The 27,437-nt window shown below is 45.4% G+C and overlaps 1 long non-coding RNA gene across 1 annotated transcript; it reads left to right on the top strand.

The window, feature by feature from the left end:
- Positions 1 to 27,437, top strand: LOC121042361 (uncharacterized). Its single transcript, XR_005796141.1, has 3 exons — positions 1 to 1,029; positions 1,677 to 3,515; positions 27,396 to 27,437. It is a non-coding gene; the product is annotated as an uncharacterized LOC121042361 (long non-coding RNA).

The raw sequence follows: 27,437 nt of genomic DNA, 5'->3' as shown, positions 1-27,437 counted from the left end.
CCCTGTCTCTCTCTCTCTCTCTCCAAAAAATAAACATAAAAAAAAAAAGGATTAATGGTGCATTTCCACACCGAAGGATCAGAAATGGGCATCTCAGAGCTTCTTGACCCTCGGTTGGGAGGGCTGGCTTGGATATGGGATTCACACCGCAGAGGACGGGCGGATTGCTTCTGGTGACTTCCCCTCCAGGGAGCATTGGCAGCCTGCAAACAGGGCCAACGCAGGAACCCTGGTGGCCTGTGAGCATATGCTGGCTGGCGGCAGGGACAGGGAGATTTACGCCAGACCCTAATATAAAGGATCCACTGAGATAAAAACATCTAGACAGTTCAGAGCAATATTGCGACATGCACTTTTCTTCACGTATAGAATTGCATCCCTTCTGCAAATGTTTGTTTCTTCGGCCCCCAGGGCTGTAAAAAAGAAATGTGATTAAAAAAAAAAAAAAAGAGGAGAAAAGGCCTTTTTCCGAGGAGCACGTGGAAACTCCAAATTAGCATATATTTGCAGTCTTAGCCCTTCTGGGATGACTTTCAGGTTACGGTGCATCAATCCCACCTGAAGAGGAAAGCCCAGGGTACCCATCATCCCCACGGGGAGGCGGTCTTGCGAGGAGGTCCTGGGGGCACAGCATCACTGCCGCTTCCAGGTCCGCATGCCATGTCAAGGTCGTGGTGGCTGTGAGGCTGGGCTGGGGGCCAAGAGCATCTGCCAGCAAAACACGTTCCTAAGAGAAGAGCTACACCAGGCCACGGGTTGGGGGACCGAGCTGTAGCTGTTGGGACTGCTTGGGGGCACACCGCAGGTCTCCCAAGTTACAGCCCTGCCCTCCCATGGTTATTTTCTCCAGAAGGACGTGGTAAGAATATGAGACGTGTATCTTTTTATGTCCATTTGTTTTCCCTTCTCCTCCTTCCAAACTCAGCTCCAGATCCCGTGGCAAACAAGCAGAAAACTGTTAACCCACAATCCCTTGTGCCTTCAGGATGGACGGGATAGATGAACGTGATGTTTTTTCAACCTTTGCAGGTAAACATGTTACTGGATAACATTCTTGCGCAAAGAGAAAAAAATGGCAGGTACAGATTTATGCATCTTTTAACTATGAAACGGTTTTCCAACGAGGAGCCTCCTTTTGAGGCTTTGATTTCAAGAGACTGGAGTGTGGCTGCAGGGCCCCAAAGTCCTCAACTCCCCGTAGGGCTGAGTCTCAGCCTCCAGGGATGGCTCGGGTGGGGGGGCAGCCGAGGGGGCGCCGGGGGCCGTGATGTCACGTAGGCAGAGTGCATTGCTCAGCGTGGTGTTGATTGCCCATCTGAATTCTGCACTTGAGTTTGAAACGGCTGGAATTCACTTGATGTGAGGTGGCAGGGCAGCAGACGGTGGCAGCGTGGTTCAGGGGAGGTGAGCCTGGAAGGGTCAGGAGCCAGGATAGGCCACCTGCGTCCCCCTCCCCGCAGCCACCCGCTCGCTGCCCGCCCTGAGTCAGCAAAGGCAAAGGAGAGAGGGAGCAGTAGTCCAACAGATCCTTTTCTATGTCTCCCCACTTAACTGCCCTCCACCACCATTCACATCCTTGTACGCTAGTTTCTAGAATTTTCCACGAGGCGGTGTCTCTGTGGCGGAGTCCGGTGCTTCATATCGCCTTGCGTGTGTCTTGTCCCATCTCTATTCAGGACGGAGACAATGGCAGACAGCTTCTCAGCAAGAGACACAGCTTGCAATCCCGCAGAGCCGCGAACGTGAGATTGGAGACGTGTCTAGACAGCATATTTAGACAACCAGAAAGGAAACACAGATGTCCCCGGCTCCCGATACCAGTGCTACGTGGCTCTGTGCGCTCTGCCGCATCTCCCTTCTTGATCTCCCGGGACGAGAGCCACGATACCCAGCACGCTGGAGGCACTGGATTTCTCTGCTGATCAGAGGCAGCTCTCATTCCTCCCAGGACCTGCCCCGCTCCCGGGATTTAAAGGCCGTCTCCTCGTCAACCGGGCTGTTCCCGGCATGTGCAAAAATCTCTCCCTTCTGGACCTCCCTGGCCAAGGACGACTTCCTTCTCTCGCTTCTTGGCAGCCCGTGCCGACCATGCCGCCCTGGGGACGGAGACCCGCAGAGAGGGGCATGCACTGAGGGTGAGCGGTGACTCCACGGACATGCTACGTGGGACGGGAAAAGAGCCACATCCTGCAAAATTGCACGAGCTACCAGGGCGCTGGCAGCTAAGATGGACCCTCATGGAGGTTGGGTTGACTTAGAGCTGGTTGGATTCCTGGAAAGGCCATGAGCGAGGAAGTCGATGGCCCCACAGCGGGACGAATCAGAGCCAGTCGCGCAGAGAGGGCCACATTAACCTCCTTCCTGGGTATTTTTACTCAGAACAAGTTTTCTCCAAGAAAAGCCCTGAGGACAAACCCCAAACCCCACAAATGGATACACCCCCGAGCGGCCTCCAGTCTGACAGCCGTCGCCCCCTCGGCCACACGCTGCCTCCCATCTGTCCCTCCGCAGGCCCCCCCACGGCACCTGTAGCAGAACATCAAACCCCCGCAGTCACCAAACCCTGGATTCTTAACTTTGAGAAGGAACCCGTCCAACTTGGCTGAAACTCTTCCGTGGCTGGGGAGAGAGAACAATGCCAGAAATAGAAGTCTCGAGAACTTTGGGGGATAATAAGAAGGAGGGCTACAGATGGCGAGATATTTTTCAATCCTGTGATTAATTCTTAATGAACTTTTACATTCCCGCAAACAGAACTGAATCAGCTGGTAACTCCCTCCCAGAAGAGGGGCAGGACTTCAAAGGAAAGTTGCTTTTGGCTCACGGAACAAAACAGAGCAACAATTCAAAACAAATGTTAATACAAGCAGTTCTAACTCAGACGGAGATTGAGCTCCAAATGCTCATTTTTGGACATTTGTGAAGCACTGCGACCACTTCCTCTGAAAGCAGACACATCCATACATCAGAGTGGAGCGAGGGGGAAAATGGTCTGTGTCTTGTTCTGTCATGGTGTTTGAAATGCTCTGGGCGCCGGCCCAGGAGCGAACCCCCCTACACACACAGGGTCTTGTGGGGAGATCTCTGAGCTTGAGATCCAGTGGCCATGACCTCGTTTTCAAGTCGGAGAAAGCACAGCCTGCAGTGGTGTGGAGGGAGGAAGTTTTGGGCTGGCCGACCCCCTCTTGAAAGTTCTTCCCCCTGAAGGGATTCTGAACTGGGACGGGACAAAGCAGGAGGTTTTAGAGTGGGGTTTCCTGATGCCTGCTGAAAAGGTATTGTGTCCATTGAATTCAATGCTAGTAAGGCAAGGACTGCCTGTGGGGCAGAGCATTGTAGAGGATAGGACAGGGTCTCTGCTCCCCCATTGTCATCGCACCTGAATCCACCTGCCGTCCGGTGTTGGCTTTTGCATCCTGTTGGAAACTTGGATCTGCCATTTCTCTACTCACATAGCTCCGTTTCCTTTTCTTGTACTCAGCAACTCAGGTGCTCTGAGAAGAGAGTACTGTGGCGTGTCTAGGGTCTCATGGTCCAAAAACTGAGGTTACTGCCAGAGACTATTACTACGGCGCCAGATAAAGGTGCTTGTCTTCAGTACAAGTAGGAAAAGCAAGGAATTTAGGGCTGTGGAGGCTGGGATTTGCATTCTTGATCCCTGCTGAGGCTCTGGGAGGCAGCTGTACGTCCACATTTCTTATTGGCCAGAAGGAGATAATAATACCTACCTCTCAGGGCTCATGTGGCCCTGGGACATCATTAAAAATTTATGTACATAATAAACCAGCGTAAAGCTTTTATCAAGAAAACTTGATTATTTAAAACGCGATTGAAAGAGTACCTATTATATTAAGACTGCACTGAAGGGGACATTGGTTTCTAACAATATGACCTTCTAAACCCAAATGTGTAACAATTATGACAGTTGCTGCTTACAGAGAGCCTAAAAGCGGCTCTAAACGCTTTGTATCAGCTAACTTAGTCATTTCTTACACATCAAATGAGAAAGGGAATGCCCCATCCCAATTTACAAATGACATACCTGAAGCAGGGAAGTTAGGAAACCTTCGACGCTTTCTACACATCCTGAGGGGTGAGACTGGGCTGGAGCCAAGGCTATAAGGCTCCAGAGTACACCCTATTAGCTGCTATGCCATACTGTCTTGCAAATCAACTAGGAAACAGATAGACATGCCGTGATATATGTTGGAATGCATAGATAGGATATCGAGAAAGCAACAGAAATTTCCGGGGGTGCTGAAGTGTGGGGCCTGAGAAGAAAGGTACAAGCAGCATCTGTTGCTAAAGCTTCTAGAAAGGATGAGAAATGGGGAGACCAGGCTGTGGGTGGGAGTGGAAGTCTGTGTAAGAAAAGCCATGGGTCTCCACAAGGTCTATGGCACCCAGTTAGGAGCCTCACAGGATTACATGGTCAGTAAAAGGGGGAGGAAGAAAAACCTGCTGATTAGTTCAGGAAGAAAACGAGCAGCCTTGCTTGCCTTGGTCTGGGCTTTGAGACGAAAAGAAGTACTTCCAAAGAACAGTTAATGTAGGCCAGCCTACCCGATTATATTACGTCTATCTGGAAGCTCCTGAACTGGCATACCAGTGGCACGCAGGCAGAATACCCCAGGCACAGCCAAAAGGAAACACTGAAACCACGTCCTGGGGACTTACCTCCAACCTAGTCTGCCAAAGATTACCAGCTACAGCATCCACCCAAGATGAATCCACAGTTCACGCACTAAGGAAGAACCTGCCACAACAGGGGTCAGAAGACACGGTCAGTCACGTGAACTGTCCCAGAGCATCAGGTGGAAGACTGCCAGGGAGTGCCTGGGAGATGACAACATTAAAAATAACCCAAGACACGAAGAGAAGGACTCAGCGTGTAAGGAAGGTACAAGATACAACTGAATACAGGGCAGACGTGAAAATCACCCAATAACTGAAATGAAAAATTGAGGAAACGGGGAGATTGTACGAAGCAGAAGAGAGCGATAATGGACTGTAGGATTGCTCTGGGGACCTACTCAACTTTACCACAAGGCTTGTTTCAGGGACTAAGTGAAATGGTATTTACAAAATGCTTAGAAAATTATAATCACAGAATAACTCTTCTTAAATAAGATTTTTTAAAACAACGCATATTATTATTATATATGTGTGTAACTATATATATGTAACTATTAATAATTATGTGTATGATAATTAAATAATTAATAAATAATTAACAATGTTATGTTATATGGGTGATATATCACCCATATAACATAACATTGTTAATTATTTATTAATTATTAAATATTTATATATACTTAGTATATATTACATATAATATATGTATCATATATAATACATATAATAATTGTATATGTAATTTCCAAAGGGAAACACATATTTCTTAACAGAAATGAGGGACCAAATTATTGTTACATATTCCAAAAGGATTTCAAGAGGAGAAAACAGAGAGAGTGGAAGAGAAGAAACAGTCCAAGTGTAATGGCTGGAAATTTCTCAAAAATATCAATGAATCCAATAAATAAAAGATATGCACACCTAGACACATCATGATGAAGCTATGAACTCCACAAAGAAAAAAAAAAGATCTTAAGTGTTTCCAGTGAAAAAAAAAAACAAAGTTACTTCCATAGTGAAAATTTGCCTGGTGAAGACTTCTCAATATCAACAATAGAAATCATGTGACAATGAAATAATCTATAAAGTATTAAAAGAAAATAACCTTCTGCTTAGAATTTTGTATCCAGCTGAAGTATTAGTATTATTTAATAATGAGTGTTAGATAATGCTCTTTTCAGACAAGGATTGAGGAAGTTCACTTCTATAACTCTCTGTAAACGAGTAAGATTAAACACTGTAGAAGGAAGAAATGGAAGCCAGAATAAATTGTAGGGAGAATCGTTGGTCCATCTAAATGAGCAGGATTGTTCTAAAGCAATAAAAATAATAACGATTAGATTATTCACGCTCTATGATGAAGAACAGGAAAGACAGGAGGGCAGTCGTCTAAAGTACTGTTAGATCGCAGATGAGAAGAACATAGAGGTCATGATTAATTTTACTTTTTTGGGTAAGTCAAATATATGTGGTAAAATCTTGAGTGTGATCACAAAAGGCCACATGCCAGAGAAAATGCCACGTCTAATGATTAAAGGAATACAGTGGAGTAAAAAGTATTTGATGAGTACAACAGGAAGAAAAGGAGAATAGAGAGCAAATTCACAGACACAACGGGAGATTTTAACACCCTTCTCAATTACAAGGATGTGGTAATTATATACACTGTAATTGACAAGTTCAGTTGAATGAAACATACATAAAACCCTGTCCTCGCGTATAATTGTTTTGAGCGCATATAGAACCATTGTAAAAACTACCCCTTTTGGATGACTGAATCTCATCAAATACTAAAGAATGTCTATCATAAAGGAGCATCTAAAGACGATGACGTTTTAGAATACGTTTAAGGAGAAAAATTTTGACAATATTGAGAGACAGAGAGAGATTCAGATGATGAGACCCAGACTACTTACAAAGGAGTGGAGTCAGGTCAACACCAAACTCATATGCAAGGATGGATGTTAGAGTGACTGAGGAGTAAGATCCTCAAAGGTTTCCAACCTTTGGAAACTTGGGAAAAGTTACTTTAATGTTTATTTATTTATTTATTTTGAGAGAGAGAGAGGAAGGAGAGGGAGAGGGAGAATATGAATAAGCACGAGCAGGGGAGGGGCAGAGAGAGAGGGAGAGAGAGAATCCCAGACATGTTCCACGCTGTCAACACAAGGTCTGATGTGAGGCTCAATCCCATGAACCGTGAGATCAGGATCTGAGCCGAAATCCAGAGTCAGACACTTAATGGACTGGGCCACCCAAGCACCCCAGGAAAATTACTTTAATCTCAGCATACTTCATCTTGCTAAAATCACATTTCAGGATAAGAGCTAAACACTTTGGAATGCATGGCCAACCTATAGAAACTTCGCAAACCCTGGTCCCTCCCTGCGAGAGTTACTCTGAATTTACCATAGCGAAATACAAAATGAATACAAATAATGAGAGAATGTCAGACACAAGACGCAAGGACATTGGTGTGGTTGAATAAAAGAGGACAATTAATACGTATCTGGCAGGAAATGCAGAGGATTCCATGGGAGAGGGGATGGGAGCAGCAGAGAGACATAAGTAGCATGATCTGGTTCTTGCCTCATCAGAGGGAGGAGGTGAAAGACAGACGTGGATAAAATATGTTTATGGAACCGGCATCTAAGGGTAATCCAGAGATATGTAAATAGGATTTGTAAATTCAACACTACGTGAAGAAAAACTGGAAGAAAATCTGTGCTCCAAGTGAAAATAAAATTAACCGCACTGAGTCAGTTCTCCGTGAGTCAGAATAGACAGAGCTAACAGGAGAGTCACATGCACGAGAACTTCACTCTCAGAGAGAGTTTATACAATATAAAATGTTTAAATTTACTGATATATTTTTTAAAGATTTTAAGTCATCTCTACACCCCAAATGGGCTCAAACTCAGAGCCCCAAGATCAAAAGGCACACACTCCTCTGAATGAGCCAGCCAGGAGCCTCTTAAATTTATCAATATTTTTAAAAAGCATAGACTTCATGATGTACGGTCAGGCCACAAAGGGAACAAAGAGTATTTTTAAAAAAAGAAAAAACAACTCTTCTAAAATTTAAAATACGATAATCCAAAAGAGTGAAGAACATACCGAACAATACGTTCGATCCATTTGAAGAGATGGGAATTAATTGGACAACAGATACGCAGAAATGAGCCAGAATGAGACACAGGAGGAGGGAGAGATGGATATTTACGAAAACAACTCAAATTCACTTAATGGCAGAAGGCGGTTTAACACATTTCTAGTGGAATTTGGGGTCAGAGTCAGTTTTCCAAGAAGCAGCAGCTAAGAATTTTTCTAGACCTGAAGAGGGGAGAAAAACCTATAGGACAAACACAGAGACAGAGAGAGATTACGTATAAAGGGATGACAATTTCACTGTCCTCAGGGTTTCATCAGTAGCAAAGCGCTGAGGGCGTAGATCTGCCAAATTAGGAACCAGAAAAGTCAAGACACAGAGAAATGATCGCTACCAGACTCTCACCGGGTGGCTTTTAGTAATTGAAGGAAATCAGTGATGAGGAAATGGAATTCCGAATGAGGCAAGTGGATGTTAGAAGCAACAGTGAGCAGGGAAACTGGCCGGGGATGTTAGTTCACCTACACAGATGTCGACCGAAGGAAATGCCAGGGCGACTCAGTGCGTCAAAGTTTGCAGGTATGACAGTGATCACTCAGAATAAAACCCACAATGCCCCGCAGAGGCTGGTCCACGGCCACCTCGCTAACATCACCACCTCCCCGCTGCTCCTCTCTCGCTTGCAGGGCTCTGGCCACACAGGTGTGTGTCCCTCAGATGAGCCGTGGCTCTTTGTGCACGTTTCTTACACTCTCCGAGTTCCCGTTCGCTCAGTGACAAAGTGTGCATAGTAACAACTGCTCATGGAATGTCCAGAGGGTTAAACGAGCTCTGGGAGCCTTTACAAAGCAAGGCTTGTATGTGGCAACTCGTCTGCATCTGACTTTCCCGATCCCTCCCGACCACCAATATCCGCCTGCCAGGAGGTGTGACAGCCCACAGAATCCCCTCCCCTGTCCTGCAGGGACCCAGTGCTCTCCAGCACGCAGGGAAGCAGGGAGAGAGCCCCGCCCGGTACCCGGCACAAAAGCCTTGCTTTAAGAACACCTGTCATCTGACCGTAATCTGGCTGGAGCACTCTCAGTACTAAGACGTTACCTGCAAGGCTGCTTTCGGCGTCAAGCCCTCCCAGTGCTTGGCATCAGATTCACACGTCCAGATGGTTTCTGTACAACGTTTATTCGGTAAAACAAGCCACGCCTCCAAACCCAAGTGTCTGGAGGCTGATGAGACGCCAGGAGGCTGATGAGATGCCAGCCTGGAGCAAGGGAACCAGCTCGCGAGGAAGCAGACCAGCACCCCTCTCCTCTCTCTCTCTGGGTTTGCATCTTTTGCGTGTCCCTCTGCAGAGGGCGACCATGAGGGTGCAATTTCCCCGCACACAGATGACTCCCTGGCACATGCTGTTCCCTCAGCGCGCTCCCTCCTGTCGTGACACGGAGCTGATCCCGCCGGGGACACGAACACCTTCGTAGAACAATGTCATGTTAACCTCGCTCTCTGAGGCTCCAATGAAACGATATATTCAGCACAGCCTTCCCAGTTTCAAAAAGAATCCTAAGCACTACAAGCAGTAATTGCAGATGCTGATTAACATTTATTAAAAGAGGAAAATTTTAACGTGAAATAGAAAGGTGGAAAATAATACAGAAAAGGAGGGAGGTGACGAATACTGGAGCTGGCACAGGTAATGTGTAGGCAGGTGTGGACTTCCTTTCATTCTCTTTTGTGTTTGTATTGAATGTTTATGATGCCATAGAGGGTTAGGCTCTGATGCAGGCACACGCACACACACACACACACACACACACACACACACACAATTGTGCCGAACAAAAGACAGCGCATTCATATGATGAAATTTTAACTTCCTCACACATGCAGTCACATCTTGGCCATTGTATGCTAATTTATAACTTTTGATTATTCAGTAGGATTGATGGAGACTCTTCCAGGAAAGAAAGACATTGTTAACAAAATAACTATGCAAATAAATTTGCAGGTTTAAGATAGCTATTTTTTTTTCAGATTCTCTCCAGCATATTCAAATTACCCAGTTGCTTGTCAACAATTGATATATGCTAATTAAAAAATAAATCAAAGCTTTTTATGAAAGTATTAACCAATGTAATTTACATTTCTTTGAAAACATTCAATAGTTCAAACTCTCCATCAATTTCTCTAATGAGATCTCACCGACTATAGTTGATTTATACACATGGACGCATGCGGACACCTACACGGGTGTGTAATCCATCAGCCGGGAGACTTCTCAGACCTCTAACTTGCAGTACATACTGGTCTCAACTTGAACAATTATATTATCATTTCTTTTCCTCTGCTTTCTCGCTTTAGGCAGAATATCCCATAGCTATTATTTGGTTATAGGGTACAAACGCTCTTTAGTTTTGACTTTTTTTGACATATCGGAGGCAAACCTCTGCTTTAGTCTATACCTCACTGGTCTAGAGCTTTGGATTTGACATCGTGAGAGAATTCAGGAATGCTATTGGAAAAATACCAATGAAAGACAGAATCGTTGAAGCAGGTGTATCACTGGAAGGTCCAGTGGTTTTCAACTGATGTAGGGCGGCTCTCCACGGAACAAACGTACCACTTAAATACGAAGCAACCAGAAGGAAGCCCACAGCTTTAAAAGGTTGCGGCTTTGCCTCCTACCTGACCTCGATTCTCAATTTCCTGGGAAAACAATTCCTTGAAGTTCAAGCTGGTTGCTGAGCAATCTTCCTACAGCTTGAAATGACCATGCTGGCTTTGCCCATTTGTCCTCTTAAGATACTTGAATGGTTTGGGGGGAATTTTCAAGGTTAAGGCAGACCCTTGACAGATGGCTTTCATAGAAAGGAACGAGCCAGGAGCTTCTCTTAGGTAAACAGAGGACTGAGTTGTAGGAGACACTTACGATTTAAAGACTAGTAGTTGTGACTCAGATGCTCAAGGTTAAGGTCCAACAAAAGTTTGAGACCCAGGGATGCACACAACAGACGTGAAGAGAAGACAGTGCGCCATGGGACCACAGAGAAGCAGATGCCGTAGAAAGGAAACATTTCCACAAGGAAACGCACCGCAGCGGGCGCTGTTCTTGGCTACTTAAAAAAAGGAATAAACCCCTGTGAGCCTGAGCGGTACAGATTGGAGGAAAGGGTGTGTGAGAAAGTGTGAGCTCAGTAGCACTGGTGCCTTTCTAGCAGTTTCCAACAGTACGTCACGTGAGATTTTCTGCACGACCATATCATGTTTCAGTTTGTAAAGCATTACGCACACCACTTGCCCGCATCTCCGTGGTCAAGAGCGTGGCCGAGGTGGCCTTCGAGGGTTATTCTCAAGTTGCAGGAGGAACCAGCACAGGACTGGAGGAAGACAGTTCAGGTGCCGTGAGGAACCAGGCGTCCTCGTGGAGTCAGAAAGTCCAGGCTTTCCCCCTCTTTGGCCACCTACTGGCAGAATGTCTTAACTGCTGACTCAACTCAATAGCTACCGTCAGCCCCCACATGGGAATGCTCCGGAGGGTCACAGCGGAACTGGGGGCTTGGAAAAATCACACAGCCTCTTAGGACCTCAGTCTCTTCATCTGACAAACGGAAATTAAATTACTGAATTTTCCAGGTAGCCAAAATTGGAATAAATGGCAGGTATGGTAAAATAATTCTGGTAGCGAATGAGAAATTGTTCTATGCCAGAAATTGTGCTAAATGCCTTGTGGATCCTATCGTATTTAATATAAAACGGCCGTATGCAAACAGGAATGACCGGGGAAGCTTTGTGGGGCTGCCTGGCAAGGAGGTGCTGTGTCCACTTTCCACTTCTCCGGCACCTGTGCCCTCCCTGGCCCCTCAAGGCGGGCAGCGACCGGTGTGGGTCCTGCCTGGGGCTCAGCGTTCTGGTGCCTTCTGATGTCCTCCGGCCCAAGCAGGCCTCTGGGACACCCAGAGAAGGCAGGAGCCACACACCCGCGTCGGGCTGCCTTCCAGGCCACACCGAGACAAGCGGCTGAAGTTTGCCTTAAGCCTTTTTCACGGCAAAGCACACAAGGTGCGTTCTACCACGATGACCGTTTCCGGGGGGGACACTGAGGCACGGAGAACTAGAGCAGTCTGCCCAAGGTCCGCAGCGGTGGCAGGGTGGGGTCCCCTCCCATCTCCTTTGACCTTGTCCTTCAATGCTTGGGTGTTTCCTCCCTGCCCTTCCAAGGGCCATGCTTGCCTGAGGTGATGAAGCCACCCGCCCTTCATTTGCTTGCAGAACCTCCCTCCACTTTCTGCCAGTACACAGCACACTCGCACACATGCACACACACACACACACACACGGACCCACAAACACACAATTACACACATGTTCAGACACACTCAGGCACACGCAAGCACGCACACCACACTCACACACGCAAACACGCACAAGTACACAAACATACACCACACACACATTTGCACACGCATAGACACAGACGTCACACACAAACACACATCATACCCACTCATACGCACACATGCCCATAGACACATACACCACAAACACACACAGACACGCAGACACACGCACACGCAAATGCACCACAAACTCGTACACACTCAGAGACACATGTACGCACACACAGATACACACACACGCAAACACACTGTGGAAAGACACGAGACTTCACACACTCTCCAGAGAGCTTTGGGGCCAGGTACCCCCTCACCTCTCTTTTCCCCTCCTTGGTTGCCCTGGGCCCAAGCTGACTGGTCACTGTGGTACGTCAGCTGCAGCCCAGACACGGAGGGGTCCGGGGGGGGGCGGGCGGGCAGCTCTTGCAGGTGACCGAGGCGGCCGGGTCCAGGCTGCGGGTGTGAAGGGCTTCATGCACACATACCTCTGGTGTTTCCATCGCCTGCTAAGGTATTTTTCTGCCATATAATCTCCCCTCTCTCTCTCCTGCCTTAAATAATAACTTTTAAAAAAATATTTAGTTTGAGAGGGAGAGCGCGCAAGCAGGGAGGGGCAAGGAGAGAGACAGACAAAGCAGGCTCCGCTGTCAGTGCAGAGCCTGATGCGGGGCTCGATCTCACAAACCATGAGATCATGACCTGAGCCGAAACCGAGAGTCAGGGGCTCAACCGACTGAGCCACCCAGACGCCCCTCCCTTTGGCAATAACTTCGGATGGGGTATGGTCTTCATCCTTTCCTGAAACTTATTTTAATCTGAAATTAGTTTTCCTGAATTCTCAGAAGGAAACACGATTCAGGAATGATGTGAGGACTTGACAGGCCCCCTGTAGGCTGTGTCATGTAGCGATCCAAGAATGTGGCTTTTGGATCCAGGGGTCCTGGCTCTTTCCCCTCCCTGTTGTGCAGCTGGCATGACTTTCTTTCTCTGGGTGTCCTTGTCCCACTCTCTTTATTCCCACAGTCGCCACTCCTCCGTGTGGGGCCCTGGCCGGGGGTCAGGAGCCCCTGGGGGCCGCCCTGCCTGTCTGGATGAGCCGGCCTGCCCTTTGCCTCCATCCTGACAGACATGGACGAGGGGCAGGGCTTGGCTTGCTGGTCACTTACGGGGTCGCCCAAATTGCAGACGGGTTTACGGGAACAGGGGTTCGCGCTCTCTGGTCTGGCTCTCCAGTGGTTCCTCTGCATGTTGGGAGTTAGGACAATAAACACTGAGGCTCAAACACCATGCCAGTGTCCTCCCAGGGTCTCCCCCGCCCCCATGCCCTTTGGACGGTTTTCCCTTCCAGGTGCGCCTCCTCCCTTCATCCCGTCCCAGGCCCTGCAAGCAGAGCCGAGCTGACTCATGAGCTCCTGGGCCACACGGTGCCCCCTGGGTCTGCTCTGTTCCTGCCCTGCCTTCTCCTTCCTCAGAGCGGCTGCCCTGGCCCCTGTGTCAGGGAGCCCCCGCCTCACGCTCGGCCCTGCCTGAGAATCGGGGGGACTCTTCCCCACACGCCTTCTGGTGCCAACGACGATGACATCCCACGCATCCAGGGTCTTTCCCTTGCGGCCTCTGCCACCTCAAGTCCCCGCTCCCTGTCACCCTCTCTCCAAGCTCCTGGGCACAGGCCCCACCTCGTCCGTGGAAGGCTCCCCTCTGCTGCCCCCTGCCACACATTTGCCATTGTCCTTCTATGTCAGGGGCTGCTGCCCGGCTGGTGTCCCGTCCCATGAATTCCACTCCTCGCCATCGTCTCCCACGGCTAGTCGTCAGGGAGAACTGTCAAGGCCTTGAGCCCAGTCTGGTACCATTACCCGCTTCTCACCTGGAGCTCCTGATGCCCGTATCCACCCCAAGACTCCACGTGGACGGCCCGCAAGTGTAAGGAAGTGAGCAGTCTACAGCTGGATGTGGCCTCTCGTGTGTCCTCTGCGCTGACCATCGGTCCACTTGTATAAGCCAAGAAGCCAAGTCCTTCCTGGCCACCAACCTCCTCACCGTCCGCACCCAGAGACGGCCCCACACAGCGGATCCTACCTCTGCGACCACATCCCTACCCTCCTCTTTTCCTCACCTTGTGTCAGGTGAACACAACCTCCTTCTGAGTACTGCAAAGCCTCCTGAGCGGCCTCTCTGTCCCTGCCTGGTCCTCTCCACCCACCCTAATGTCGCAACGTGCACATTCTGTGGCAATCACGCTTCTCCAAAAACCCTCCGGTGCCTCCCCACAGCCTGTAAGGGTTGGCTCCCGCTTCCCTTCCCGGATTTTCCTCTCCACCTGCTCACATCTAACCCCTTTCCAGATGCCCCTTTCCAGATAATTCCCTTGGCCCCTTTCCCTTCAGAGTTTTCCACACATGACTACCAGGCTCTTCAAGGGCCCCCTCCCTGGCCTGGTCACCATGCAATGCATCAGGGGCCACCTGCCACCCCTCCCACACCTCCCACCAGCCTCCCGGCCTCCCAGCCCACAGGAGTGGATAGCCCTCCAGCAGCATCCACGTTAGAGAAACCACCTGTTTATTCGTCTGTGTCCACGCAGGGTTTTGTACTCCTCATGGGTGTTCACTGACACGAATATATAATTAGAATAGCAAATTTTACACATGTCATTTTAGCATGTGGATACAACCCCATCACCTGGGAGTATTGGCTTGCTCAGTCATTTTAAAGGAGAGTCAAGATGGAAAGATGACGCATCCATCAGAGCGTTTTAAAGTGGGCACAGATGCTTGAGACTTTGTGCTTCATTTCGCATCATTCGGAAATATTTGTATGTTCGCCGTGGAATTTCCAGTTGTCTGTTTAGAATAAGTTTAACCGCAGGCTTACTTTCTTGATGACCATATGGGGAAATATTAGAAAAAAATCATTGTCAAAAGTTATGAGCCTGTCATTTTGAAAAATGGTCAAATCCAAAGCCTTGAAGGTTGTATCAATGGAGGCTGAGTGTCTATTCATGTAAATTATGAAATTACATGTAAATTCATGTAAATTACTTTACAAGGGCATTTGGGGCTGATAAGACCACATCAGCAGTATTGGGTGCAGCAGTCAGGGTGTAGATTAGACTCTATGTTCCCTTCAAACTTGAAGATTCTGGAATTTTCCATATAGAACACCTTTCGAGCACACCCACTCATGTGATACGAGAGAGAGAGAACTGTTGTATCTGTGAATATTAGACACTTCTTATGTGCCACACTAGGCCATCAGGGATCTGTTCAGGGGCCTTTGACGAATTGTTTCCCCCTGGCCCTCATCAACATGCTGCTTCGTCATATGGGCCCTCCAGCCAACTCCTTATGGACACCAGCCTATAGCCCCGTGCCTCATGTGAGGGCCAAGCATCTCATCTGACTCCTGCCTCAGCATTTCCCGGAATGTGCTGAGTGCCCACACGCGCCCAACCTGAACGTACAGGGGTAAGTAATGCCTTAGGGAGAGAATTTGTCAGCAGCGAGGGAGCAAGCTGGAGGATGTAGTCTTTCTCTTTTTCTTCCCCAGAAGGACTGTTCCGAAAATCAGTCATTTATACAGCCTCTGGAAAGAAAGCCCCACGGTTTGAGTAAACGGCTGGACATAATAAAAATGTGTTTTGATGATGCACTTTTGTATTGGCCCACTCCTCCTTCCTGGCTTGCACTTGTTTTCAAGCAGTCACACAGGGTCCCTTTGTTTCAGGCTCTGTTGAAATGGAGATACGAAAACAAAACAACTAAAGGACACTGGGAATACGGAAGAGAAGATGAATAATCGTGACTCGGAAGATTAGAAAGACTTCATAGAAAAGGATCAGAACCAAGTTTACAGGTGCGAGTCCATGTCAACGCCCAAGAAGCAAAGTCAAGGGGAATGGGAGTCTGAGAGTGGGTCCTGCGTGTCCAAGCCGGGCCTGCCTGAACATCAAGAACTTGGATGCCCCGTGAAGCGACTGGGTTCAGGTTGGCTGGTCAGAAGTAGAGCCGATCTTGCAGTTCCCCTGAGACCAAGTATTTCCTGATGCCCAGGGAGTATGTGGCCGCTCCCCAGCACCAGCCTGTGACTGCGGGGCCAGTCAGATAATGGCAACCACTATATGCACGGGGTTTTATGATCCTCACGATGGCTAGAAACTTCCAGATTGGTTTCACCACTTTTTAAGACTTTCACATTCTTGAGCTTGGATCCGAGCAAGGGAGGTAAACGTGCACCTGGGTGTTTGAGTGCATTGCCCACCTAGAGGAAGGTGGGTTGGTCGCGGAGTTTCAATACTGGCTATCCTGTCCTAAAGCCCAGTTATACTCTTGTAAAAGTTGGCGTGGGGACTGGAGGCTGTCAAGCATCTATGGAGCCATCGAAGGTTTTCTGTCTGGGATTGCACCTGAGAGTCCAGGCTACCCTCACCAGAAGACAGACAAGAATGGTGAGCTTGGTGACCACAGTCACAAAGAGGGGGTATGAGCAGCTGTGGATGTTGGTCACCCACTGTGACCATCTCCTGGTTGGACTCCAGGTTAGAATTGTCCCTACAGAAAAGAGCAACCCGGGAGGCTCTTAAAACTCCTGCTCAGTCCTTCCAGTTTTGGAGACTGCTGTAGGTAGGGATGTAATAGCTTCGGGCCATGTGGAAACAGAACTGAAATCAAAGACACGGCCTCTGGCCTTGGGGAGTTTCTAGGTGAAGAGGCAGCCATTCTTTTTGTTTTCAGGATGAAGTTGCCTTTTCTTCTCTAGTCTCTGCTGTTGAATTATAAATAACAGGCATTGCTAGTGCACACTGAAAGCTTCCGTAACTTCCTCAGATTCTCAGAGGGGTCCGTGACCTCTATAGGATGAAGATCCGTTGATTTAGAAAAAATGACATTTCTTCATCCGACATGATTTGGATTTTCCCCTACACTGTAGTTCAGAAGGAAACATCATGGCCCTATTCTACTGTCAATGTGCCTCTGCGTGTGTGTGTGTGTGTGTGTGTGCACGCGTGCATGTATTTTTTAACAAAACTAATTTTATGCAAACTGAGAAGACAAGGTCTCCCCCAGGCTTGTGTCTGCCAAGTCACTGACATCAAAAGAAAATTATTTTTCTTGTCTAGCTATAAAACAAAGATTTAAGCTTATCCACACAGTTGGCTAACTTATTGAAATATTGAAATCAACAAGCCCAGGAAGAAAAAGGAAAGTCCCCGATTCAAGTGTATTTTTTCCCTTGATTAGGAGAAAATGGATGTGCAGGTGGCACGGGCTCCTTTGCAGTCAAAAGGGCAGCCGAGCCCAAGCGTGGGCTCGCTGTTCTTTCCACTTCCCTCCCTCTCGGGGTTATATGCCACACTGTACCGTGACTGCAGCAGGCTGTAAATGATGTATGAAATTTCAGAAAAAAAATCCCATGCCAGGGCACTCAGCCAGACTCTGTATTCACAGCTATTTTTGCTACTGAGGCTCAGAGGTGGCTGGGAAAGCAAAGCCTACACGGAGAGAAACAACCACCAGGACACTCAGTGATGCTTTTAAAAAAATCAATGTTGCTCCTTCCTCCTTCCTCTTCCTTCCCCTCTCGTAGGAAGAGTGTCAAGCAAAATATTTCAACAGAAGCAAACATCTTAAAATAAACCAGCTCAGTCATTCTTTGAACCAGGTTTCAAACCAACATTTGACGGGGTCGATCTCTACCTCCCTGGAAGGTAGGGTGGGAAGATGGCCCATCACGTACTCCCCTGCTCCCACATGTGGCTGAGACCAGGGCCAGTGGTCTATGAAAGTCGGTGATCATGATGCATTTCAATTAAGCATTTTCTTACAGTATGTCATGTGTAAGTATATTTATGAACTTAAGGTTTATAATCCATTGTATCATCGTCAATCAATGTCCCAAGACAGTATACAGACTTGGAGAAAGGTCATTAATTAACAATAGTGAAAATAAATCCATCTTTTTTTAAAGTTTATTTATTTATTTTGAGACAGAGAGAGAGAGAGAGAGAGAGAGCAAGCAGGGGAGGGACAGAGAGAGAGGGAGAGAGAGATAATCCCAAGCAGGCTCCATGCTGTCAGCACAGAGCCCCAACACAAGGCTTGAACTCAGGAACCATGAGATCATGACCTGAGCTGAAATCAAAGTTGGACGCTTAACCGACTGAGCCACCCAGGTGCCCCGAATCCATCTGTAAAATACACTTCTTGATAAACTCAAGTGTTTTGGCCAACTTTACAGCTGCATATGTGGTCAGGTTATTTCATTCGACAAATAGGTATTTAATGATTATCTGTCTTCCCTCAATAAAGGTAAGTTCCATAAGAGTAGGGAACTGCATTTGTGTTGAGAATCATACATAATTAAGAGGTGTGTGAGATGTAAAGGAGTGGGGTGCCCTTTTAGTCATTCCAAGGAAGGCTTCAATAAGAGGGCGATATTTGTATCTAGTCTCGGAGGCCGTGAAAGACAGGACAAGGCAGACAGGCAGCCGGAGAGGGTTTCAGGCAGAGGGAGAAGACTTTTACAGAATAGCTCAGTTGACACAAACGTTTAAGGGTTAGCTTAGTGTTGCCCATTTCTCCTGTGTACTTAAGGGGACACTTCTTTGGGGGAACCACCGAAGAGTGCAATGCTGAATCATAGGAGAGGTGTTAAGTTTAACTTCTTAAGAAGTTTCAAAGTGTTTCCCAAAGTGGCTTTATGCCCCGGTGGTGTGTGAAGGTTTCAGCGCCCTCACACGCTCCCCAACACCTGTCGGCCAGCTTTTAAACTCCTCAGCATTTGATAGTGGTATCTCATTGCGATCTTAATTCTCATTGCGTTCGTGAATGGTGATGCTGAGCGTCTTTAACGTGCTTACTGGCCATCAGTATTTCTTTTTCAGTCACGTACTGACCAAATGGACATTCTAATCATTTGCCAGCTTTTTAATTGGTTTGTTTATATGTGTATCGCTATGGTCTGAATGTTTCTGCCTCCCCCAAATTCATAGCCCCCAAAGGTGATGGTTTTAGAAGTTGGGGCTTTTGAGAGGTGGTGAAGTCATGGGAATGAATGGGATCCATTCCATCATAAAAGAGGCCCCAGGGAGCTCCCTCACTCCTTTCTCCAGGTGAGGACACAGAGAGAAGACACCCATCTCTAAATCAGGAAGTGGCCTCGCCCTGAGACAGAAGAGTGTCTTCATCTTGGACTCCAGATCTTCACACTGTGAGAAATCACCTTCTGTGGTTTATAAGTCATGCCATTTGTGTTATTTTGTTAACAGCAGCCTCAACACACTAAGGCACTTAATCATTAGTTTTGAGTCCTCTTTATAAATCCTGGATAAATGTCCGTTTTCAGGTGTATGATTTGACAACATTTTCTCCCAGACCAGGGCTGGTCTCTTCATTCTCTAAACAGTCATTCCAAAAGCAGACATTTTTAATTTTAATAAAGTCCAACTTAGCAGGGGTTTCCTCTGTGGATCTGCTTTTGAGGTATTAAAAAATCCTTGCCTAACTTAAGGTCACAAAAACGCACTCTTCTATTGTCTTCCAGAAGTTTTCAAATTTTCAGTTTTATACTTAGGTCTATAGTCCATTTGGAGTTCACTTCTATATGTGGTGAAAGGTGTAGTTTGAGTTTCTTGGTCGTGTTTTTTTTTTTTTTTTTAAATATATGGATATCCAAATGTTCCAGCACTGTTTGCAAAAAGACTATTCCTAATTATTGAATTGCATTTGTACCATTTTTGAATCAATTGTACAGATGTGTGCGTTTACGTCTTCTATTTTGTTCCATTGATCAATTTGTCTATTTCTACACCAATACTACAGTCTCCTGGCAACTACCACTTTATTAGAAGTCATGAAACTAGGCTGTATTCACCCTCTAAATCTGTTCTTCTTTGTTAAAGTTATTTTGCCCACTTATAGCATTTCCATGAGTTTTAGAATCATTTGTCAATTTCTACCAAAAAAAAAAAAAACAGGCAAATCAACATGTTAACAATAGTGAGTTTTTTTGACTCTTGTACATGATATAGCTCTCTATTTACCTAGTTCTCCTTTAATTTCTGTCAGCAATATTTTGTTATTTTCAGTGTGCTGTTCTCTCATATCTTCGGACAGACTTATTCTTAATTATTCAATTTTTTGGTGCTATTGCTAATGTTTTTGTTGGCTTAATTTGAATTGCCAATTTATTTGTTGCAAACAGATATAAACAGGGTTGACTTTAATATATTGATTTGTATGCTGTAGATTTGTTACACTAGTTATTGGTTCTAGTAGGTTTTTTTAAAAGAATTTTTTGGATCTCTTCCACAGACGATCATGTCATTCGTGATGGATGCTTTTTTCTTTTCTTCCCTCATATGGCTGTACTGGCAAGAACCTCCAACATAACATTGAACAGAAGTGGTGACAGCATTGCTCACATCTTGGCCTTGATCTTCTGGGGAGAGCATTCGGTCTTCTACCTTTAAGCGTGATGTTAACCACTTTTTCATGGGTGACCTTTATCAGTGTGAGGGAGATTCCTTTTATTCCTAGTGTGTGGAGAATTTTTATCAGAAGTTTGCTTGAGTCCATCAAATGTTTTCCTGTGCCTGTTTAGAAAACCAGATGACTTTTCTTTTCTAGGTTGTTAATATGGTTAAGTTACATTGACTGGTTTTGGAATGTCGATCCAACCTTGCCTTCTTGAGAAAAACCCAACTTAGTCATGAGGAATGTTTAATATGTGAATTGGGTTCTCTTTGCTAAAATTCTGTTTAGAATTATGCGTCTATGTTCATGAGGGAGTATTGGTGAGTAGCTTTCTTTTTCTGTGATGTCTTTGTCTGCTTTTAGTATCAAAGTGATGCTGGCCTCATAAAACGATTTGGGAACACTCCTCTCATTTTCAATTTCTGGAAGAGTTTGTGCGGAATTGGTACGGTTTTGTTCTTACATTTTTGGTGGAATTTACCAAGGAAACCTTTAGGCCTAGAATTTTCTTTTTGGGAAAGTTCATGACAAATTAAAAAAAAATAAGGGATATGGCTCTGTTCAGATGACCTGTTTCTTCTTGAGTGAACTTTGATAACTGGTGTTTTTCAAGGACTTTGTCCATTTCATCTAAGTTTTCAAATTCATTGCCGTGAAGATATTTATCATATATTCATAAACCTTTTTTTTTTCAACGTTTATTTATTTTTGGGACAGAGAGAGACAGAGCATGAACGGGGGAGGGGCAGAGAGAGAGGGAGACACAGAATCGGAAACAGGCTCCAGGCTCTGAGCCATCAGCCCAGAGCCTGACGCGGGGCTCAAACTCACGGACCGCGAGATCGTGACCTGGCTGAAGTCGGACACTTAACCGACTGCGCCACCCAGGTGCCCCTATTCATAAACCTTTTAACAGCCATAGAACCAGTAGTGAGGTTGCCTCTTTAATTCCTGATATTGACAAAATCTACCTTCTCTCATTTTTTAATCAGTCTGCCTCCAGGTTCATCAGTTTTGCTGATATTCTCAAAAAACTAGCTATTGATTTCATTGATTTTCTCTCTTTTAAGTTTTCTATTTCCTTGAGTTTTCCTCTGATCTTTATTGTTTCTTTTCTTCTGCTTGTTTTGAATTTCATGTGCTCTTTCTTTTCTAGTTCCTCAAGGTGGAAACTTAAGTCATTTATTTGAGAATATATATTTTTTTCAGGCATCGACAGGTAGAGCTAAATGTGCCCTCCTCCAACCACTGTTTTGGCAGCATTCCACAAATTTTATTACAGAGTGTTTTTATTTTTCTCCAGTTCAAAATGTTCTCCAGCTTTCCTTTAGATTTTTCCTCTGATGCTCTCATATTATGCACTTTCCAAATATCCAGGGATTTTCCAGACAGCTCTCTGGTTTAGATTTCTAAGGGAATTAGTTGTGGCAAGCAAATATACTTGTAAATTTGATGAGCTTTGTTTTACGGCATTAAATACGGTCGATGTTGGTAAAAAATTTTGTGGGCACTTGCAAGAGCATGTATTCTGCTCTTCGCTTGGTGGGGTTTTCTATAAATGCCAAGGAGGTCAAGTTGGTTGATGGTGCTATTTAAATCTTTTATATCCTTACTGATTTTCTGTTCACTTCATCAATTATTGAGAGAGGGAGATTGCCATATTTGAGTATAATGGCGGATTTATCATTTTCTCCTATTTTTCAGTAATGTGGTATTTTCCTGATTCATTGCATGCCTGGGAATCTTTTACTGGCAGACAAGCTTTCAATTCTACCTTGTTGGCCCTTGGATAGTTTTGCATTTCCAGAAGTGTTCTTGAGCTTTGTTCTGAGGCGTAGTTAAGCCACCTGTAAGCAGTTTGAACTGTTTGGGTCTCGCTTTTAATATTTGTTAGGCAGGACAGAGCAGTGGTTGGTTCAGGGATGATCCTGTCTGTGGAGGCAAGACCCAGCTGAGAGTACTCTGCCCAGCATCTCGTGAACCGTGCAAACAGTGGCTGCTGCAGGGCTCAGCTCGCTTTTTTGCCTGCCTACCAAGGACAATCATCCTTCATCGCCTGACTTCCAGTGTCTTGAAAATCATCATGTCCTAAATCCTAAATTTTGTCCATTTTTTCCTTTCAAGGGAGAGGGTGTATTCAGACCCGGTGACTAATTCATGTTGGCTAGAAGCAGAAGTCAAGAACCTGTGTCCTTAGGGAGGTGTGGATATGAGGTGTGGGATCCTGTCTGCCCATTGGCATCTGCCAGAGAGTGACTGACAGGAGTGTTCTCTCTGGACCCATGACTACTGGGAACCACCTGGTATCTCTGTGCATGTACTCTAGAAGCCTATTTTGTAAAATGTAGCTACGTAAAATTGGGGAATACAATTATTAAAACTACTTATTTTATTTATTTTTGGGAGAGCACAAGTGGGGGCAGGGCAGAGAGAGAAGGACAGAGGATCCAAAGTGGGCCCTGCGTTGACAGGCTGACAGCAATGAGCCTGACATGGGGCTTGAACTCACGAACTGTGAAGTCATGACCTGATCTCAAGTTAGACGCTCCACCAGCTGATCTGCCCAGGTGGTGCCCCAGGTAATAGGATTTTTAAATCTATTTACATTGGTCCATTTAAGCTGCAAAGCAATCAAGTGAGGAACTGAATGAGGTGCCGCTTCCTGCGGTGTTGGGTCATGGCGCCTCTCAGGAAACACCCGTCCATCAGCAGCGACATGCACACAGATCAAGGGCGCAATTAGACTGTTATTAAACATTAGGGACACGTACTTCCTTTCTCACTACAACTTAATACAAACAGGAGCTCTTAAATTCCCATCTCACAGCCCAAGGCTCATTTTGCTCCCCGCCCCTGCAGGAGCAAAACCTTTCTTGAAAACCTTTCTGTGGAGGAACCCCGACCGTGGTCTTTTTCTCATATTGGTCCCCCAATCACATGCCTTGCACTTCCTAGCACATCAGTGATAAAACCATTGAAAATGAAATAGGTCTCATAGGGACCACTGGTAGCTGTTCAGGGTTCCAGTCGGTATTATGTCCATATTCGTATGTCCTGAGATACGGTGTCCTGTTTCTAACTCTGCCCAGGCATAGGGGAAATAGACATTGCATTTGTTCAGCTTCCCCATGGAGCAGGACCCACACCATTTCTTCGCTTTGTTAGGCAAAGAGATGACTCACCTCTCCATAAAACACTTTCTTTGTTATCCCTAATTTTCACACATCAAGATGACAGACAACAAGATTCATTTTTATTCAAGATTCCCCCTTGACTCAGGATGGAATATTAACTCCCCACAAAAGCACCACCACACAGCTAAGATTTTACTTTTTTCTCCATCAGAACACTATTTCAGGGCCTTGAATGGAAATACTGATGGTGTTAATATAACCATTCTTCTACCAAAATTATTTCTTACAGCTTGTCAGAAGCAGTGTTGGCTAGATAATAAGTCCAACGCCTGTGCTAATTTCCTCTTAATAAATTCATGTGGGACTATTAGTAGCAGGAGTTCCCAACCCCATCTTCGTCTCCTCGAATTTTTAATGCTTGAATTCCTATCTTCAGACCCCATTTGTCACCAAGTAGTTAGCTTACTTGTTGGCATCTTCTGCCCCCAAGTTGAATTAATGAAACCTCTATTGTGGAAATGACCTTCAATCAGCACGGCTTCTCATTTCCCATCTTCTTATACTTTAATGGAACGTGCTTCCCACTCTTCCCGCCCGATGCTGTTAAATGTGTGTGGTCGGACACACAGAACAAAGGTACCTTAGAAGATGGGTATCGTTCCTCAGGTTACATTTTTAAAAAAATGAGATATGAACAGTAATCTCACTTTTTTTCATTACTGATTCTCCATTTTATGGGTAAAGCACAATCGTTTGTCTGTTTTTCTCTCAGTGGACATATGGATTTTTCCCCCAGTTTTTGTAGCTATCTATTTTTTTATACAAATCTTTTGTTGACATAAGTTTTCATCTTTTTTTCTCAAGTAATTACATTGGAGTGGAATTGTCAGTCTTATTTTGCTCTTGAGTCCCCAGTTTGGACCTGGTTCAGTGGGGAAGCTCAGTGCTGCTCCACTCAATGTCAATAGAGACATCTTGAAACCTGGGTCACCTGTGTCTCAGGGCTGACGTTATCAGAAGGCTCATTCCCTTCTTACCTGGTGGTTGATGTTGGCTGGCATCCAGGACCTTCACTGAGGCTGACATCCAGAACACCTGTGTGTGGTTTTCTACTTGAGGAGGCCTGGCTTCCTCGCAGGTTGGTGGCTGGTTCCAATAGCGAGCATTCAGGAGTACAAGGCAGAGTGCATGATATTTTTATGACATACTCAGAAGTCACATAGTGTTATTTCTGCCATATTTTATTGGTTGGGACAGTCACAGGGTTTCACACAGTTTCAAGAGTAGGAAAGCTAGGACGTAGACCCTACACTCAATGGGAATATTGTCAAAATTATGTCATAGGAATAATATGTGGGATGCAATGTATTTTGTTGATAATTTTTGGAAAATACAATCTGCCATAAATGCTCAAGAGATGATCTCTTTCCCTAAGGCAATATGTACCCCCAAACTCAAAAACATTTATATCTTTTCTCTCAGTCATCTCACTTGGATATTATCCTAAGGGAATTAAGACAAAAACACTCACAGATTTACGTATAAAGATATTTGTGATAACACTTTGAACAATGGGAATATTTAGAAATCAATTAGAAAACATGTAGATGCAAATATGGAAATAGATTTATTTTACATTGTGGTTTGAAGTATTCCTACAACTTCTTTGATGTTCTTCCTTATAAGAGATGGAACCTAATCCCCCTTCCTTTCAGTAAATAATGGGCCTAATGAATTATTTATACACAATATATAAACAGTATGTCATCTGTGTGACTTTGGAAACTGTGTCACGAAAGTCACTGAGACTCACACCTTCTCTACCTTAGATCTCTCACTTTGCGGAAAGTCGCCTACATATTATGAGGAGAGGTCCACGTGGTGACCCATGTGAAAGCGCCATTAAAAAATTTTTTTTTCCAGCCTTCAGATGACCATCGCCCCACCTGCCATCTTGATTGCATTGTGACTGTAATGCTCTGTCTCCTGTATGGAGATGGTGAGCCAGAATCTGCTCCCAGATTCCTAAATCTCAGAAACCATGTGAGATAGTAAATATTCTTTGAAGCTTCAAGTTTTTAAAGAATAATTTGTGACACACCAATAGATAACTAAGTTTTACAACATTCCACTCAACGGAATGCCGTGAGACCACTGAAAACCATATTTTATAAGATTCGTCTATGATACGGAGATACATTCACAACACTACTAACAATACAAACTGACCAAGTCAATATATGCAGTATAATCACAATTTCTTTTTACAATGCAAATCTATACGGAGACAGAAAGATTAAAGGAAAAGAGAATTTAGTACTTGATGACGATGATTACTATGGTAAAAATTTTATCCTTTATCACTTGGACTGAGATTGAATCCCACTTACTAGTTGTGCGAACGTAGGGCTGTATAACCAATTATTAAGTCTCTACACCTCAGTTTACTCATCTATATAATGCAACTCATATAATGTCACCTAATTTATGAGGCTTGGGGAGAAATAAGCTAAAAATGTCTAAAAAGTACTCAGTGCCGAGATTGTGGCAAGTATGTAACGAATGTTAGATAATTTTCACTGTGACCACGAGTAATAAATAGGTCTTTCTGGAACTCACAACTTTTCTAAAATAGATTTGCATCATCTTTATGGCTGTAAAAGCGCTCTTTAACTTGGATTCTTATAATGGTAATTTTTGTAACCTTGTGTTTGAGGTACTCCCACTCCTTCCTCCCTTTGCTTACAGAGTGGGGACATCTGAGGCATAGGAGAGGCTCAGACTAGAAGCACTAGAGGGTCCTCGCTGTGCTGTGACCCGAGTCTTTGACGTGCAGGCAAGGAGCCGGAGAATCAGTCACACAGTTGGCTGTGATCGGTGGCAGCCGAGGAGAGGAGTCAGCCTGGGCACAGCACAGTCCCGTCTGTGTTCCTGGGTAACGAGGCCCAGCAGATCTTTCTGGAAAGTGAAGACAGCCCAGTCCATGAAGCCTCTTGCCGCAAATCCCCCGGGCTGGTGGGGACATTTTTGCAAGGCAAGGCATCCCCCGTTTCAGAGATAGTACCACATTTAGTGGACTCTCTGTGCATAGTCCTGTAAACTTACATCAGTCTTTTTTTTATTTTAATTTTTTAAACAGGTATTTATTTTTGAGAGAGAGAGACACAGACAGAGTGCGAGTAGGGGAGGGGCAGAGAGAGACAGGGACACAGAATCCGAAGCAGGCTCCAGGCTCTGAGCTGTCAGCACAGAGCCTGACACGAGGCTCGAACTCGTGGACCACGAGGTCATGACCTGAGCCGAAGTCGGACGCTTAACCGACCGAGCCCCCCAGGCGTCCCAACTTACATCAGTCCTTATTCTTTTTTTTTTATTCTTCCATGTATAGGGGCCCCATGTCCATCAATATAGTTGTATAAAAGAGACACAGTGTCAGGCCTTCCTGTTTTGTCTTTTAACCAGACCTTAGAGATCATGAAGGTGTGGATCACACTTACCCCTAGTTCTGTAAATCCAACTTTCCATAAATAATTTTAAAATGAAAGATTGAAAACACACAAAAATGAGCGTCATATTATAAATATGGAGATACCCTCCCTGGGTTTCCTTGGGAAACACAGTTTCAGAAATGCAAGTTTAAAAACAAAAATAGGGGCACCGGGATGGCTCAGTCCGTTAAGCGTCTGACTTCAGC

The sequence above is a fragment of the Herpailurus yagouaroundi genome, unplaced genomic scaffold (genome assembly GCF_014898765.1).
Source record: "Herpailurus yagouaroundi ecotype Mexico unplaced genomic scaffold, PumYag 29, whole genome shotgun sequence".
Taxonomy (NCBI): Eukaryota; Metazoa; Chordata; class Mammalia; order Carnivora; family Felidae; genus Herpailurus; species Herpailurus yagouaroundi.
Note: the sequence above shows the minus strand (reverse complement) of the source record. Positions and strands in the feature narration are given on the sequence as shown.